At 38.4% G+C, this 17,189-nt stretch overlaps 1 long non-coding RNA gene across 1 annotated transcript in view; it reads right to left on the bottom strand.

Moving 5' to 3' along the window:
* The window catches only part of LOC144616046 (uncharacterized), a 218,160-nt gene that overhangs the window by 122,541 nt on the left and 78,430 nt on the right, over positions 1-17,189 (bottom strand). Inside the window, exon 2 of the long non-coding RNA XR_013554915.2 lies at positions 4,189-4,309. This is a non-coding gene — a long non-coding RNA (uncharacterized LOC144616046). The remainder of the gene's footprint in view (positions 1-4,188; positions 4,310-17,189) is intronic.

Below are 17,189 nucleotides of genomic sequence, written 5' to 3'. Positions count from 1 at the left end.
AAACAAAATATGGTGATAAAAAATCAGGCCGGAGATCTTCTAACCATTTTTACTATGAAACCTCCCTATTTTTGGTGATTTTTTTAACACACACACACACACACACACACACACATACAGAAAAAAAGAGAAATATCCCCACCCTTAGATATATCCAAAGAAAGCCTGATTAATAAATGAGTGCACATAATAATTAGCTAGTCACAAATGTATCTTTGTTACAAAACCTGGGGGGAAGGTGATGGTAACTTCATGAGTCATTCCAAAACAATGGCACAAAAATTTGACGTTTCATAGATGCATTTACATGTTTGAACCTCTAGGAGGTAGTTCTTTACATTACTGTAAGGTTAAATGCCTAGAAAAACGAGAATTCCCTAATATGTTGAAGAATCAATGAGTTTGTCTTTCTACATAGAAAGAAACATTTATATCTTTGAATTGATGCAGCTAATTATCTCCTAGGGCTTGTGGCGGTAGCCTAACTATTGCAACCATGAAACACTAGTTAAAAAAAAAAATGAAATGTAAATTTCAAGGACCTACTGCACAGAACACATAAACAAAGTAATCTGAAAAAAGCCCCTAAGTGTCTCATGAAGACATTAGGAGAGTCAGGCTTGGGTATTTCATGGTACAATTAAATGAAGGCTTTGTGGAAACTGACTCCCTGACAAGGTCAGCGGAATATCAGGCTTGTGGGCAGAGACTGTCATTTATTCATATAAATATAATTTATATTCTATAACTATAAGTCAAATATAAGTCCAAATATAAGCCAAACCATGGAAAAGTTGAGTTACTTTATAATAATGTCTCCCCATGGGCTATTGATAAGGCATGAAACTTATCCTACAATAATCTAAAACAGACTAACAATTTATTCACACACACACACACACACACACACACACACACACACACACACAAATCCATAAACTAGACTCAGAGAATTTTAAAGGTTGAAGAAGACTGTGAGTCATTCAGGCCAACACACCTATGGTTCAGATAACTGAAGCCAGGAAATATCAATGACATGGTAAACCTGTAGGTAGTTTGTACACCCAGTGGGCCTAGAACTGAGGTACCAATTTCACATGCCCTTTTCCTTACAAAGTCTCTTTATGATCACATATATTTATTGGAATAATCAGATCTATAAGAATTTCAGTGACTTCTATTGAATCTATTTTAAATTAGAACTCTTATTTTTCACTTAATGTATGCATTTATGTTCCTATGTGTCTTTTTGTGGCTTGATAGCTCATTATTGCTGAATGATATACCATTGTATGGATGTACCACACAATTTGTTTATCCATTCACCTATTGAAGGACATCTCTGTTGCTTTCAAGTTTTGGCAATTATGACTAAGCTGCTATAAACATTGTGTGCAGGTTTTTGGTAAAAGAATAGATAAATCAATTCAACAGAATAGAGAGCCCAGAAGTAGAGTCATATATATATAACACCAACTGATCTTCGACAAAAGAGCAAACGCAGTTCAGTGGAGAAAGAATAGTCTTTTCAACAAATGGCACTGGAACAACAAGACATCCACAAACCAAAAATGAATCTTGATGCAGACCTTACACCTTTCACAAAATTAACTCAAGATGGGTCATAGACCTAAATGTAAAAGTTTTAAATGATATGATTCACTTGGGCAGCTGACTGCCAATTCTCTGAACTCACTTCAAGATAAAGTTGCTTCTTCATATGTAAAAACATACATAGGCTTATACGTTAGTCAATATTATGGTAGTAGTATATAATTCTGACTTTCGATGTTAAGATTCAAGAAATGATATTAGAGTTACAAACTTTGTATTGCTAAACTGTTTTGGGCAGCATATCATTCTGGCTTACAAATAAGCAAATGTTGTTATATCATTTTAAATTTAATAATAAATAATGATCAGAGCATTCTACAAATAATATCATTGAATCTGTGTTAGGCCAAATCTTAGCATGAATCTTTCAACTGCTCTTACAAATTGCATTTCTTTTAAATAACTAGTTTGAGTGATTCTGAAGCAGAATTTCTCAACCTTGGCACTTTTGACGTTTTGGCCCAGTTCATTCTTTATTGTGAGGGGCTGTCCTGTGCACGGAATACTTAGCAGCTCCCCTGGCCTCTGTCAACTAGATGCCTACAACACACTCCTTCCTCCCAAATTGTGATAACCAAAAATGTCTCCACATGTTGACAAATGTCCCCAAAGGAGAAAAGTGTTCCCTGTTGAGAACTGCTGTTCTGAAGGCATTTGGTCACGTTAGAAACTAAGAGATACCTCAAAATTATGACATTGAGTATTCAAAAATTATGGTCTCCTGATCAAACTGAACATTCACTATCATGTTTCTAAAAGAAATAGCAGAATATGTCAGTGGCTATTTCAAATACAGACTGAGCTCCCCTATACACAATGTGCTTGAAGGATTTCTCTCATACCCCTGCCTAGACTATATTTGTGGAGCCCCATTAACCATTACCATAAAGACAGAATTTTATAAATACAGCCTCTTGTATAGTCTCTCTATCTTGACCACAATCCACAGTAGAAAATATATTTCACATCACAGCTCCATAAATACATACATACATATATATTAAAAATTGACACAGAAGTTTCATAAAATAGTAGTTGCCTTAGTGCAATAAAATCCAATATTTTCTATTCTATTTCAATTTTTTAAAGGGTATGAACATTTAACATTTATTTTATTTTTTAAAATATTTGTTTATTTTCGAGAGAGCTCAAGTGGGGAAGGGGCAGAGAGAGGGGGACAGAGGATCTGAAGCAGGCTCTACCCTGACAGGCTGACAGCAGCAAGCCCCATATGGGGTTCAAATTCATAAACTGTGAGATCATGACCTGAGCCAAAGTCGGATGCTCAACCAACTGAGCCACCCAAGTGCCCAACATTTTATTTTACTTTAGTTTAAAGTTTATTTATTTTGAGAGAGACAGAGACAGCACAAATGGGGGAGGGGTAGAGAGAGAGGAGACAGAGAATCCCAAGCAGTCTCCACACTGCCAGTGCAGAGCCCAGCGTGGGGCTTGAAGTCATGAAACCATGAGATCATGACCTGAACCAAAATCAAGAGTCGGACTTGCCTGACTGAGCAACCCAGGTGCCCCTCTATTTCAAATTTTTTAATGTTTACCCCACAAAGTAAGTTAATTTTAAAACCTAGCAGGCCATGACCTGCAGTGCCTATAGCACTTTCTAGAATAATAATCCACAATTATTAACATCATATTATTATTATCTCACCTACCCCCACTGCTCTTCCCACCTTCAGTTTCTCCCTACTCTGTCCATTTAGCAAATTGCAGCTCAGTTATGATGCTATTCAATAACATTATTCCCACTCACTCAAATCATCACTGATTTTCTCTTTCCCTGACAGAGTCTAAATCCATATCACCATGGATTTAGATACCTTTTACAATCTGCTAACAACCAACAGACTTTTTGTTTTTCTTGTGTTCAGTGTCCATAACTCTGAATGTTACACTTTATATCCTGAGTACATTCTCCTCTCTGGTCATGCAATGTTCTCTTTGCTCTAGAAGGTCTAACCCAAATATCACTTCTACCAAGAATACTTTTATTATTCCAGATAAAATTACTCTCCATTCAAAAGTTTTTGGAGTTTTTTTGTTCCCCCTCTAAAGCATTTCTCAATACTCTACTCTGCATTGCACTTTTAATATACATGTATTATCGCTAAAGTATAGTGCTAGTAGTTCCATAAGACTAAAGACTGATCATTCATTTTTGTATCACTCACAATATTTAGGACATTATTCAGTATATATTATGTTTAGCGAAAGAATAAATTAACAGAGGCAAATTATGATTTCTATGAAGGTAAGAGACCTCAATTCTCAGTTGTTAACTGCTTCCCCCATGTCACTTTCCTGTACACGGCCTTCCAACCTGCACTGGTCCTGCTTTTATATTCCTGAATGTTCCTAAAGGCTCCCCCCTCCCTGCCTACACCAGAAGTAATCAAAATACAATAAAGCATGCATAATTGTGGCCTTTCAGGAAGCCCTCTAAATCAAAACCTGTTCTCTATATTCCCTTAAATGAGTACATCCCAAACCCATGGGAATATTTGGAAATGAGGCTAAAAATCTCCCATTCTCTTTCATCATTTTTATTTTACCTACCAGGGACTGTCCTTTCTTCCTCTTTCTGCCATCGACCTCACAAATCTGGGTACTTCCCATGGCCCTGTTAGATATCCATGATTATATTCTTCTGATTGAGGTCCTTCTCTGTTGAATCTGCCTAATAGGAAAGAACAGAGATAAAACTAAAACATACATACTATATACTTTTTTAAAGTTCACAGAAATAAAGGAATTTGAATTTTAAAAAATGATATTTTGTTTATTGATTTTAATTATCCATATAAGATTGCCTTTTTCATGTCCATTAGCAATCAAGATTTAATTAATTTTTTAAAACTGTTTTTGTTGTTTTCCAAGTTCAGAAGACTCCTCCACACCAGTAGTCACTAAATTAAATACAGGAAGGAAAACCCAAAATGCAACACTGAAATCCAAAAATATGCTTAATGGAAATGATTCTGGGGCTCATACGTTAATGAAGGACTGAGAAGCTCAGCACAGCGAGAGTGTTAAGACCTTTGCTATATAAGTATATGCCAGGAATATCCAAGCTGGAAGAAAAATACCACATTTTAGACTCAGTAACTGAAAAATCACTTGTCTGTAACTGTGGTATTCTGAGCTAAAGTCAGAATTGCTGAGGTACAACATTAGAGAGAAAGCTGTGTCAAAACCATCTTACAAGATGTTTAACCTGACGATTAAAGCCAGTGGAGAGGGCAATCTAGATACAAAGCCACTTAAATGGAAACAAGAAAAGTCTGAAAGAGTAAGTTCAAAGCAAAGTTTGAAACTTCAGAACCTAATTCTTAGAAGAACTAAAGGCAAAATGAGGCAGATTTTAATAGAGTAACAGTATTGTTATTTGTAAAACTAATGGTAGATGAGTTAAAGGTATCATTTCAATTTTATTCATTGAAAGACCCAAATTGCTTGCTACATTTCTAAGGTGGGAGGTGGGTTACTACAGTAGCATCTTCAGCCTATACACTTCTCAGTAGACAAAAATAGGAGTTAGCTGGCAACCTCTTCATACACTTAGGTTTTCTGCTTCAGGTTAATATAATTGGGATATGTAGATATAAGCTAGAATGGGGTCTTAATTAATTGGCATAGGGGAGAGCTGAGGAAGAAGGAAGTGATGGGGATGAATGGGAAAATTAAAGCTGAAAGTTAGGAGATTAATATTAATAGTTATTATCACCTCAAAAGGGCCCACCAAACCTCTAGACCCTGGCACTGGCCAGTAACGACAGTCAGAGAGTATATTCTACATAGTAGTCTTCCATATGGTTGGAAATTCAGCATCCCTAAGGATGTCACACAGTGGACATACTGTTGGCACCTGATCTTGATACCCCAGAGACAATACTGGTGGTACTTTTGTATGTACAGTTCCCAAGTGCTAAAAAACTTCCAGAGGAATGCAGAATGGTACAACCACTTTGGAAGAAAGTTTGGCAGTTTTCTACAAAACTAAACACATTTTTATCACATGATCTAGTAATGGTGCTCCTTGGTATTTTTACACAAGCAAATTGAAAACTTACGTCAATACAAAAACATGCACGTGGATGTTTATGGCAGCTTTATTCATAATCGCCAAAACTTGTAAGCAATCAAGGCATCCTTCAGTAGGTGAATGGGTAAATAACTGGTACATCCAGATCATGGAATATTACTCAATGATATAAAGAAATGAGCTATCAAGCCATGTAAAGACATGGAGGAAACTTCAGTGCATATTACTAAGTGAAAGGAGCCAATCTGAGAAGGCTGACTACCATATATTTCCAAGTATACGACATTCTGAAAAGGTAAAACTATGGAAACAGTAAAAATACCAGCAGTTTCCAGGGATTAAAGGGAGGGAGGGATGAACAGGTAGAGTATAGAGGATTTTTAAGGTAGTAAAACTATTCTGTATACTATAATGTTTGTCAAAACCCTCAGCATGTCAATGTTGAGAGTGAATCCAAATGTAAACTCTGGGCTTTGAGTGATAATGATGTTTTATAGTTGGCCTACTGGTTGTAACAGATGTACTACTCTGGTTGATAAGAGTGGGGGTGGCTCTGCGTGTCAGGGGCAATGGGTGTATGGGAATTCTGTATTTTCTGCTCAATTTAGCCATAAACCTAAAATTTCTCTACATGTAAAATCAATTTTTTAAAAAAGCCATTGGAGCCTCAGAGGCCCTTGAGATGTGGTTGAATAGTATAGAGGCATACTGAGTTTTAACTCGCAATGTAGTTAGTATAAGGGAATTCTTCTTCTGGAGGTAAATTGTGTTGTTGGCAGAAAATATAAAACATATTCTTCTAACGATCAAGCTTAAACTCTTTTTGTCAGTAGAATTAAGCAGAGAAGAAAAACTAAAAGTATTTTTCTTCAATGAATAACTGAATATCATGTAGTCTAAAATTCCACAGAAACTTATGGTAACAGTGTGGAGTGAGGCCCCGCACAGGGACCGACAACCTCATGAGGGTACTGGAGATCTCCAGGGTAGTATTACTACTGTTGGCTGGGAAAATCAAAGATAAAATGCAGGTTTCAGGAACGAGACAAAGAAACAAACAACCATTCCCCAGATCACCCTAATCTCTCCTCAGTCTTAAAATAGGTGTTACAGGTTTAGACATACTAGATGATGTTATGTGGTATGCAGTGTCACTGAAAATCCCTGCATAACCTGTTGAATATTTTGCATGGGCTATAATCATCAACTAGGGTAATATCGTGGTACAGAAAAGGCACTAGGTTGAGCACCTCCCTGACCGAGTTATGCAGCCCTCATAGAGTGGACTACATCTGCACTCTGGGCCTCCCAGGGCCATCTCAGAAGGCTCTGGCATTCAGTTACACTCTTATCCACAGGAATTCTCCTGCTTTCCTTTGAGAGATCATCTGCTTTAGCTGGAAACTGACAGCTAGAGGACTTCAAAATTCTCAAAATCCTCTGTTTACTTCAGCGAACGTAACACATTCAAAGAAAACGGAGGCAGTAACTATGATAGTACAAGACGTGGAAGTCCAGGCACACGGCTCCATGACACTGGTTCCCATCAAAGGAATATTTATAAATCTTAAAACCATGCTTAATGTTGAGGAAATAATATTTCTTCAAGGTATTTGATCTTTGTGGGAATGTTTCCCTGGAGAATTGGATATGAATGGAGATCCCTGAGAAAAGACTGTTTCAGTTTCAGTGATTAAAGGTAGGGTTAGTGTATAAGAGATTGGAGGAATTTCTGTCATTATCTATATAACTATCTATAAACTACACAGCTACCCTGGGGTTCCAAACTAACCTCCTCCAACATGAAGATTTGTTTTACTTTGTTTAAGTAACTAAGACATTAAAGTATGAAATGAATCACTGGGGAAACTTACATGTTTGTTACTAACCTAAACGATTCTCACATACAAAACTGTTGTGTCATTTATCTTGCTGGGATCATGTCTAGATGAAGAGATCATTTGCAGTTCCTCTCAGTGCTCTTCTTGAAACTATACTAAAAGTGGGAACAGTCTGGCTTCATCAAATACACATGATGGTGGTCCAGCACAAGCCTCTGGCTGAGCCTCCAACTCTCAAAGCCCCTCATGCTTTCCCAGGAGTCTAGACAGGCATTGAGGAGCCCCTTCTAGGATAGGAGTCATGCCCACAGCCTAGAACGGCTCTGTCTTTCTCCCACTGTGTCTGATGCAATGAATATTGATTGCCTTTGGTGCAAAAGCACAAACATTACTCCTGCTTTTCATGAAAACCATTCTAGACACAGTCTTTCCCTCATACTGCCTTTCACTGGGCCATTTTTAAAAAGAACTTAACAACATACTCTGATTATGCCATCTCCTATTTAATCCAAAATCCTTTTTAGATATCTCTAAAAAGATCAGATCAACAGATTAGACATAGGACAAAAAATACACAGACACAAAAATATAGGCTAGATTCCAAAGTGAGCTGGATAGCTTCTCCCTGTTCCATAACTATAGACTATTCCTAATCCTAGACAACTATCATAGTATTAAAAGTATTAATCATGGTATTAAATGGCTAAAAGCCTTGGAAAACAAATAAGGATGAATCAGTGGAATTGCATCAGTATCACTGAAAACAAAAACAAAAAAGAAGAACTTGAGTAGTCTTCTTCTGACAGTAATTGAGAATTGTTATCTTTGTGTCAGAAGGGTGTTATATTGCACTTTCATGGTTACAAATGACCTCAAGCTCTGTTTAAGTACCTCTCTACAGTCATATATTTCATAGTTTGGTGAAAAGAGTGAAACACCAATACAAAACCTGCCCATTGGTGCTCATTCGAATCAACTGGACTATTGAATAGAGGTTCAAATACTCTTTTAAAACAGTTGTAGGGGCATCTGGGTGGCTCAGTTGGTTAAGCCTTGGACTTCAGCTCCGGTCATAATCTCACAGTTCGTGCATCAGGCTCTGCACTGACAGCGTTTGGATACTCTGTCTCCCTCTCTCTCTGCTGCTCCCCCCTCCTCTGCTCATGTGCTGGTGTGTTCTGTGTCTCTCAAAAATAAATAAATAAACATTCAAAATATTTGTAAAAGATTACATCACCAAATCACACATTTGCTGAATCGTGGATAGTATAACACAGAGGTAAACAATATGAAGTTCAATGGAATGTATTTGAATCCCAGCTCCACAACCCTCCAGCAGAGTGACAATGGGTCTATTATTTGAACTTCATGATGGTTACTTTTATGTGTCATCTTGACTGGGCCACAGTTCCCACATATGTGGTCAAACATTATTTTGGATGTTTCTGTGAGGTTGTTTTAGATGATGTTAATATTTTTTTCCAGGTTTAAGATATAACTGATGAATGAAGTTGTATATATTTAAAGTATAAAACATGATGATTTGATAATACACATACATTGTGATATTATTAGCACATTAAGTTAACACATCCATGGGGCACCCGCATGGCTGTCAATTGAGTGTCTGACTTCAGCTCTGGTCACAATCTCATTCGTGGTTTGTGAATTCAAGCTCCGCATCAGGCTCTCTGCTGTCATCACAGATATTTCAAGTATATAATATATTTCAAGTATACAATACAGTATTATTAACTGTAGTCACTACTGTGTACGTCAGGTTGTCAGGGGCTTAATGGCAAGATGGTGGTTAAAGAGTACAAACTTTCAGTTAGAAGATGAGTAAGTTCCAGGATCTAAAGTGCAGCATGGTAACAATACTTAATAATACTGGATTATATACTTCAAAGTTTCTATGAAAGTAGAGCTTTAATGTTCTCATAACAACAACGACAAAACGGTAATTGACATGAAGGACAACATTTCTCAATATCACATTATACACATCAAACTTTCATAATATTATGTGTCAATTATATCTCAATTAACCTAGAGGAAAAATCAGTACATTACCTTGAATTTAGCACTAAACACCTAGAAAAAGAAATGGGAGCTGGAGGAGTGAAGATGGCAGAGAAATAAGGGGACCCTGGGCTTTCCTTGTCCCTCAAACACAGCTGTACTGAAGTCAGATCACTTGGAACATCCAGGAAATTGATCTGTGGAGTGGCGGAAGGATCTCCACAGCTGGAGGGAGAGAGCGTAGCAGATGCAAAGTGAGAAGTGAATTAGGGGAGAGAAAAATGGCAGTGCCACGGAGGGGAAGGAACGCTTTCCATGGAGAGATAAAAGGGAGAGAAAGAGAAGGGTTGAGAAAGTGCAGCATCAAATTTGCAAGAGAGGAAAACCTCTCTGGACCACGGACTGGGGAGCAAGAAGTACTTGCAACCTGAATGTCGCAGTTTTTTGTTTTTTGTTTCTTGGGTGTTTTGTTTTTGTTTTGTTTTTTGTTTGTTTGTTTTTGGCAAATAGCATTTGGAGCTCAAACTCTGAGGTTTTGGAAGTGTGCACCTTTCTCCAGAGTGGAGCTGTGGCACATGCTCCTGAGCAGAAGGGAGCTGGCCCCATAGTGCATAGGGTGGTGTAGGAATCTCCAGGGCACATAGGGAAAGAACATTCCCCTTCCTGGAGTACTTTTGGAGTATATTGCCTCCCCAAGTACAGCAGACCCTGTAGGTGGTCTTTCATCAGCAAGGGACAGAGGTGCACCCAGAGGGAATACAACCTTTGCTGCTCTTAGCAGTGCTACATCATAGATTCCACACACTGTGCATGCCTGAGACTTTTTTTCAGGAACGAAGAATTTCAGACATAGCATGGAGAGGCTCTATTCTGGAGGAGAGGGGTAGGATCTGTGTGGTGCCCGGTCCTTTAAGGCTTGAGCTCTGAATCCCAGCCACAGGCCAAAGAATAAACACAGGAAAGTTGTGGCCCAGGGCAAGCTGACTGACTGAGCTATTCTGTGAGGGCTCCTAAACAGTGTGAAGTGTGAGATCCCCTGTCCAGGGGTTGAGAAATTGGGGTGGTGCCATTTCCCCCCAACACCAACACAGTGTGACTTCAGAGAGCAGTACAGCGGCCCCCAGTAGAAGCGGGACCTGCTTATACCAAACCCTAACCCCTGTGCCTGGCAAATGGTTAATTATTGGGACGAGACTGACCCTGAGCCAATGCAGCAGGCCCTCTTCCAGGAGAGCAGCACCGCCAGCACCCCACATGGACCAAGTATACTGAAAATCAAGTGCTTCAAAGTGTTACTTACAGTTCTGGTGGAAATAGATTCAGACTTACTTTTTTTTTTTTTTTTTTTTTTTTTACTTTTTTCTTTATTTTCTTTTTCTTTTGGAATCAGGCTCATAGTTTCTTGTTTGTTTTGTTTTTTATTTCCCTTTCTCTTTTTGGATCAAGATTTTTTTATTATTATTTTCTTCTACTTCCTTTTTCTTTTTCTTCTTCATTTTTTCTTTGGAATCAACATTACAGTTTTTTGATTCTCTGGGTTTTTTTTTGTTCCCTTTCCTTTTCTCTTTTCTCTTTCCTTTTCTCTTTTCTTGGAATCGGGCTCCCCTCTGCCCTTTTTTCCAGGAATTATTTCAACAAACCAAAGTACACCTAAAGATCCAAACAGTCCCACTGCAAGCAAGGAGGAGCTCTGCACAGGACTGACCAGTGTCAAAGAGCACCCAGAATGCAACATCAGAGTGCATATGTACCAGAAACACTTCCTGAAGTGCCAGACCCTGGACAGTGTATGACCTTTTTTTAATATAGCAGTACTCTCAGGTGCAGGAAACATAACAAGCTTTAAAAAAATGCAAAAGACAGAAACTTAGTCAAAATGACAAGATGTAGGAATACTCCCCAGAAAAAAATATCCATATTGTAGGAGTTCCAGAAGAAGAGTGGGAAAAAATGGCAGAAGGTTTATTTGAGCAAATTATAGCTGAGAACTTCCCTAATCTGGGGAAGGAAACAGGCATTCAAGTCCAAGAGGCACAGAGAACTTCCCTCAATACCCCAAAAAAAAAAAAAAATTCAACACTACAACACATCATAGTGAAACTTACAAAGACAAAGATAAAGAGATTTCTGAAAGCAGCTAGGGACAAAAGGTCCTTAACCTACAAGGGTAGACATATAAGGTTAGCACCAGACCTGTCAACTGAAATTTGCTGGCCATAGGAAATGGCAGAAAATATTCAATGAGCTGAATGGGAAAAATATGCAACCAAAAATTCTTCATCCAGCAAGGCTGTCATCCCGAATACAAAGAGAGATAAAGAGTTTCCCAAACAAACAAAAACTAAAGGAGTTCATGACCACAAAACCACCCTACAAGAAAATTTAAGGGGTACTCTGAGTGGAGGGAAAAAAAAAAAGACCAAAGCAACAAAAATTACACAGGACCAGAGAACATCACCAGAACACCAACTCTACAGATAAAACAATGGCACTAAATTTGTATCTTTCAATAATCACTCCTAATATAAATGGACTACTTGCTCCAATCAAAAGACATAGGGTATCAGAATGGATAAAAACCAAGATCCATCTATATGCCGCTTACAAGAGATTCATTTTAGACATAAAGTTACCTGCAGATTGAAGGGAATGAGATGGAGAAACATCTATCATGCTAATGGGCATCAAAAGAAAACTAGAAGTGCCTGGGTGGCTCAGTCAGTTAAACTTCTATGTTGGCTCACGCCATGATCTCCTGGTTTGGGAGTCTGAACCCCACATGAGGCTCTGTGCTGACAGTTTAGAGGCTGGAGTCTGTGTCAGATTCTGTGTCTCCCCCTCTCTCTCTGCCCCCGCCCCTGCCACTCACGCTCGCTTGCTCTCTCTCTCTCTCTCTCTCTCTCAAAAAAAAAAAATAACTACACATTAAAAAAAAATTAAAAAAAAGAAAGCTGGAGTATACATACTTATATCAGACAAACTAGATTTTAAAATAAAAACTGTAACAACAGATGAAGAAGGGCATTGTTATCATATTAAGGGGTCTATCCACCAAGAAGATCTAACAATTATAAATATTTATGCCCCCAACTTGAAGAACCTAAATATATAAATCAACTAATCACAAACATAAAGAAGCTCATTGAGAATAATACCATAAAGTAGGGGACTTTAACACCTCACTTACAGCAATGGACAGATCATCTAAGAAGAAAATCAACATGAAAAAATGGCTTTGAATGGACTTAACAGATATATTCATAACATTTCATACTAAAGCAGCAGAATACACATTCTTCTCAAGTGCACAAGGAACATTCTCCAGAATAGATTACAAACTCAGCGGGTCACAAGAAGCCCTCAAAAGATAGAAAAAGATTGAGATCATAACATGCATATTTTCAGATCACAATGCTATGAAACTTGAAATCAACCACAAGACAAAATTTGAAAACCCTCAAATACATGGAGGTTAGAGAATATCCTACTAAAGAATGAATATGTTAATCAGGAAATTAAAGCAGAAATAAAAAAAATACATGGTGCAAATGAAAATGAAAACACATGAGTACAAAACCTTTGGGATGCAGCAAAGGCAGTCCTCTGAGGAAAGTACATTGCAATTCAGGCCTATTTCAAGAAGCAAGAAAGGTCCCAAATACACAACCTAACTTTACACCTAAAGGAACTAGAGAAGGAGCAGCAAATAAACCCTAAAGTCAGCAGAAAAAAAGGAAATAATAACAATTACAGGGGAAATAAATGATATAGAAAAAAAACAGAACAGCTCAATGAAACTAAATGCTGGTTCTTTAAAAGAATTAACAAAATTGATAAATCCCTAGCTAGACTTGTCACAGAGAAAAAGGTAGACAAAATCATGAATGAAAGAGGAGAGACCACAAACAAAACCAGAGATACAAATAATTATAAAAGAATACTATGAAAATGTATATGCCAACAAACTGGGCAACCTAGAAGACAAATTACCAGAAACTCATGAACTATCAAAACTGAAACAGGAAGAAAGAAATAGAAAATTTGAACAGACACATAACCAGCAAGGAAATTGAATCAGTTATCAAAAATCCCCCAACAAACAAGAGTTCTGGGCCAGATGGCTTCCCAGAGGAATTCTACCAGACATTTAAAGAATTACTTTCTATATGGCACCAATGTACCTTGATCACAAACTCCACTTGCCTCCCACCACAGACCCTTTGCTTACACATACAAGTTAATGATTACTATCTAATTGTTTTCTTCACACTTACCACATGTGCAAGATCTTGTTTTCTTCTCATTCACCATGTGGGTAATATCTTGTGAGCTCAATAAATATGAAGACAAAACCCCTGTTCAAGGCTCTTCTCTCCCCCTAGACATTAGCCTCTCTCATATTCAATTCTACGTTCACTCTCTTGCTGGACAAGAAAGAACTCTAGACTCATAGTCTGCAACAGTTCGAAACCAGAAAAGACCCTGAATAGCCAAAGTAATGTTGAAAAAGAAAACCAAAGCTGGAGGCATCACAATCCCGGACTTCAAGCTGTATTACAAAGCTGTAATCATTAAAACAAATGGTACTGGTACAAAAACAAACACATAGATCAATGAAACAAAAAGGATAACCCAGAAACAGACCCACAAATGTATGGCCAACTAATCTTCAACAAAGCAGGAAAGAATATCCAAGAAAAAACAAGCAGTCTCTTCAGCAAATGGTGCTGGGAGAACTGGACAGCAACATGCAGAAAAATAAACAAGGACCACTTTCTTACACCATATACAAAAATATATTCAAAGTGGATGAAAGACCTAAATGTGAGACAGGAAATCATCAAAATCCTATGGAAGAAAACAGGCAACAACCTCTTTACCTCAGCTGCAGCAACTTCTTACTAGACACGTCTCCAGAGGCAAGGGAAACAAAAGCAAAAATGAACTATTGGGACCTCATCAAGATGAAAATTTTTTGCATAGCAAAGGAAACAATCAACAAAACTAAAAGGCAACCAATGGAATGGGAAAAGATATTTGAAAATGTCATATCAGATAAAGGGTTGGTATCCAAAATTTATAAAGAACTTGTCAAACTTAACACCCAAAAAACAAATAGAAGACATGAATATACACTGTTTGAAAGAAGCCATCCAGGTGGCTAACAGACACATGAAAAGATGCTCAACATCACTTATCATCAGCGAAATACAAAATAAAACCAAAATGCACACACACACACACACACACACACACACACATATATATATACACACACACACGTCTATATGTTTATATGTATATGTATACATACATACACATACACAATGGAATATTACTCAGTGATCAAAAAGAATGAAGTCTTGCCATTTCCAACAATGTAGATTGGGCTATAGTGTATTATGCTCAGCGAAATAAGTCAGTCAGAAAACGACAAATACCATATGATTTCACTCATATGTGGAATTTAAGAAACAAAGCAGATGAACATAGGGGAAGACAAGAAAAAATAAGATAAAAACAGACAGGGAGACAAACCATAAGAGACTCTTAACTATAGAGAACAAACTGAGAGTTGCTGGAGTGGAGGTGGAAGGGGGGATGGACTAAAATGGGTGCTGGGCATTAAGGAGGGCACTTGTCAGGATAAGAACTGGGTGTTATATGTAAGTGATGAATCAATGGGTTCTACTCCTGAAACCAGTACTATACTGCATATTAACTAACTTGAATTTAAATACATAAATTTTCTTAAAAGAGAGGGAAAAAAAGAAATGGGAAAACTATTCAAAATAACAACAAATCCAATAAAAAAAAATCAAGAAATTTAATTGACAATCCCCAGGGCCAAGGCAGAAAGAAATTCAAGTTCAGTACAAGGTCTATGTGACTAAAGATCTAGTAGGGCATGTTAGGTATATTATAAGTAAAACAAGAAACAGAGTTTTCAAATCCCAACTGCAAAGTGAGGATAACAAGGACAAACACTTTAAATTACAAGTATTTGATTTGTAATCTATATAGATGATGCTATGTAGTTTTTTCTAGAAAAGACAGACCCAAGGGGTTATTTATTTACATACAGTTAATAATTCCTCAGAACTAGATTGGTATAATTCTTAGTATTCCTTTAAGATTTTTATTAACCAAGATAATGTCAGCATTATGAAATTCACTGAAAAGCTTTCAGCATGTTCTATACAGCCAAGGGAACAGTTAAGACAGCATAGAAAGAGGAGGAGCCAAGATGGCGGAACAGCATGGAAGCTTTTTGTGTGTCTCACATCCATGAAACACAGCCAGACCAACACTAAACCATCCTACACACCTAGAAAACTGATTGGAAGATTAACTAAACATCTGCACAACCTGAACCACAGAATTCAGCAGGTACATGACACGAAGAGCTGAACTTGAGGAGCGAGAAGTCGCAAAAGGTAGGGAACCCCTTTTGCGGACAGAGAGAGGATGGAGACTGGGGAGGGGGGAGCCTATGGGAAAAGTACCCCTTCCCAAAAGCAGCTAGAGAGAAAGTGGAAAATTGGAAACAGCCACAGGGACTAAACTAAAAAGGGAGGAAGGAGGAAGGAGAAAGGACAAAGGAGAGGCTTTAAATTCCATTAAGACTGTAAACAAGGGGAGCGCAAAAGGCAGCAACTCCACAGCTTGATACTTGGCGGTGCTCTGGTGGGAACAGTGAATCCCCAGGAACAGAGTGGGGTCCAGGAGGTTCTCAGGCCACACAGGGAAAAGTGGTTCCACTGCTGGAAGGACATTTGGTAGAAACTGTTGAGGCCACTTGGTCCCAGAAGATCCCAGAAGGTGGCCACATCGCTGGTGCTGGAGCAAGGTCGTTGAGGGTGAAGGCTGGTGCCAGATGTGTGTTGTGATTTTCCATAATCCCTGAAACGCTCCTGCTACACTGTCTCGTGAACTTTCTTTGAGGCAGGCTGGCACCTGACTGCAGTGTCAGGGCACCAGTAACAGCAGGGTCCAGTGGGCATTCCTGGGAGCAGCCGACATTCGGCCATTGCTCATTCAGCCATTGCTCAGTAAGACCCTCCCACAGAGGGGCAGAACAGGTCAAAGCCGCAGTCCTTCGGAAGTAAGGGGCCAGGGAAAACAGCCTTATCTGAGACAAAATGTGGGAGAGGTACTACCTGGGGCCTGGTCACAAAGAGAGAACGAGCAGGGAGTGGACAAGAGCTGAAGACAGAGGACTGGTGTGCAATTGCTGATCTGGGAGAACAGACTGGGTAGCTGGGTGGCGCTATTTTCTCCGCTCCCGCGCATGCGCATACGCACCTACAAGCACCACAACAATCCACCTCAGTAAGCTAGCAGTGCCATCTTGTGGAGAGCGGAGCTCTTACATCGAGCCCTGCCCAAATGCGCCAACTTAACTCTTTAAGAACACAAGCGTCACCGCCAACTTGATTTATGGACTATAAAGAGCTCAAACACTGAGCTCTAGGGGAAAACAAAGCAATTTCAGTCCTACTTCAATCTGTTAGCAGGTTCATCTATTCATTTTTTTTCATTTTTTGGTTTTTTTCCTTTTTCCTTTTTTCTCTTTTACAATTCTTTTCTTTTTCTTGAATACAGAAAGAGAAAAAATTCATTTTTATTTTAAATTTTTATTAAAAATATCT

This window comes from Panthera onca, chromosome B1 (assembly GCF_046562875.1).
Source record: "Panthera onca isolate mPanOnc1 chromosome B1, mPanOnc1 haplotype 2, whole genome shotgun sequence".
In the NCBI taxonomy this organism is placed as follows: Eukaryota; Metazoa; Chordata; class Mammalia; order Carnivora; family Felidae; genus Panthera; species Panthera onca.
This window is presented reverse-complemented; position numbering and strand designations above follow the sequence as displayed.